Genomic DNA, 2,347 nt, shown 5'->3' with positions numbered 1-2,347 from the left:
CATACTTCAGCCCAATCTAAAACCCTTAAAATTCCTAGCCCCCTCTTGCCTGCCACCGTGTAAAATGTGACTTTGCCCCTCATTCACCTTCTGCCATGATTGCGAAGCCTCCCCAGCCATGTGGAACTGAGATTGAGTGTTTCGTGGGATCAAGCCCTGCTTTTCCCTTTGGTTTCTGAACTGCACCTCCTTGGCAGATTAAAGCAATGAAAGGGGTCAGAATCTACTGGTGTTAAGAAGTCAGCCTCAGCAGTAAGAGAAGGCAGACAGGCAGGCGGGCAGGCCGGCAGGCCGGCAGGCGGGCAGGCGGGCGGGCATTGTAAGAAATATTTATACGGCAAATGTTGTAGAGAAAAACCTCAAACCAAATTGTATTTCAAAAAATGTTGGAGGAAGTGTTATATATTTTTATGTGCTTAAGAAAACAGTGAAAAAGAATTTCACAGCATTGGGTCTATTAAGTACATTTATTTCAGTGATTTCCTGGATATTTCTAAGTTCCGTTTAAAACAGAAGTCTCCTATCAAGCAATCCTTTGAAATTATTTATTCTTTTATGGTTGTAAAGAATGGAAATGTAATGCTTTTAATGGAAACCCTAATAAACAGAAGAAAGAAAATCCTAGCCCCAAGCCCCTTGAGGAGATGGATTGAAGTTTCCTCCAATCTCCTCATTTGGCAGCCTTCTGATTAAACCTCTTTCTCTGCTGCAACATAGTGTCTCAGCATATTGACTTGCTGTGTGCATCAGGAAATGGATCTATTATGGTTACAAGTTCTGCCATTTCTGGCAAGGGGTTATATTTTAGGGATGAATTTAGTTATTTTTTTAACAGTGTAGTCTAAGTGACTTTTTTCTGTTTTAATGTTAAAATATGAGCCACCAACAAACAAGGTTAAGTCTGGATTTTCTAAAGGGATTTCTAATCTATTTAATGCACAGATATTTCACAAACATAGGTTAGACAGTCAAGAGTTTCCTTTTCTTCAGGTGATGGAAGGAAAGTAATAGGATTTTCCAAGATTATAACAATGATTAGAAATATGTAACAGACAAGGTAATAGGATTTCATAAGAGATAAACTTATTTACTAAGAAATGTTGTATATATTCAGTGAGAACCAAAGATTATACAGCATGAAGGACCATGAAATTTAAAGGGGACTCCAAAAACAAAAACAATTGCTGAAGTCTCTACTAGTTTAGCTGCTGCTGTGGCTACTCAGACAAACCACACAAAGCTACTGAAGGGCTCTTTTTTTTTTCTTTGAGACAGAGTCTCACTCTGTCGCCCAGGCTAGAGTGCAGTGGCGCGATCTCGGCTCACTGCAACTTCCGACTCCCAGGTTCACGCCATTCTCCTGCCTCAGCCTCCCGAGTAGTTGGGACTACAGGTGCCCACCACAATGCCCGGCTAATTTTTTGTATTTTTAGTAGAGACGGGGTTTCACTGTGTTAGCCAGGATGGTCTTGATCTCCTGACCTCGTGATCCGCCCGCCTCGACTTCCGAAAGTGCTGGGATTACAGGTGTGAGGAAGGGCTCATTTTTAACTCAAGAAAGACTCGTTCATATTTACATTCCCAAAGAAGCGGTTTGTTACAAAGACTGGTTAAGTCATATAGCTTCTTTGAACAGACACTTGTTGGAGCTCACAAAATGATATCTGAGCCAAGAACAATGGCTCACACCTGTAATCCCAGGTCTTTGGGAGGCTTGGGCAAGATGACTACTTGAGCCCAGAAGTTTAAAGTTTAAGACCAGACTGGGAAACATAGTGAAACCTTGTATCTACAAAAAATAAAACAAAAATGTAGCTGGGTGTGGTGGTATGTACCTGTAGTCCCAACTACTTGGGAGGCTAAGGTGGGAAGATTGCTTGAGCCCAGGAATTTGAGGCTGCAGTGAGCAACAGGGAGACACCCTGTCTCAGAAAAAAAGAAAAAGAAAATGATACCCCAAAATATGGTGCTTTGACATGCTGCAGTGAAGAAGCAGACTTAAAGTCTATCTCTGTGCTACCTCCCTGTCTCCCATTCTCTTTCCCAAAGCACCAAGAGGGACTCTCCTCTGGAATCTTCGTATGGGACTAAGAAAAATTCTTCCAACAGAAATGCAATTGTCCCAGCCTGGCCAACATCTCTACTGAAACCCCATCTCTACTGAAAATACAAAAATTAGCCAGGCATGGTGGCACTTGCCTGTAATTCCAGCTACTTGGGAAGCTGAGGCAGCAGAACTCTTGAACCTGGGAGGCAGAGATTGCAGTGAGTTGAGATCGTGCCACTGCATTCTAGCCTGGGTGACAGAGTGAGACCCTGTCTCAAAAAAAAAAAAAAAAAAAAAAAA

This window comes from Hylobates moloch, unplaced genomic scaffold (genome assembly GCF_009828535.3).
Source record: "Hylobates moloch isolate HMO894 unplaced genomic scaffold, HMol_V3 SCAFFOLD_6, whole genome shotgun sequence".
NCBI lineage: Eukaryota > Metazoa > Chordata > Mammalia > Primates > Hylobatidae > Hylobates > Hylobates moloch.
The sequence above is the reverse complement of the archived record's forward strand: the minus strand, read 5'-3'. Positions refer to the sequence as shown.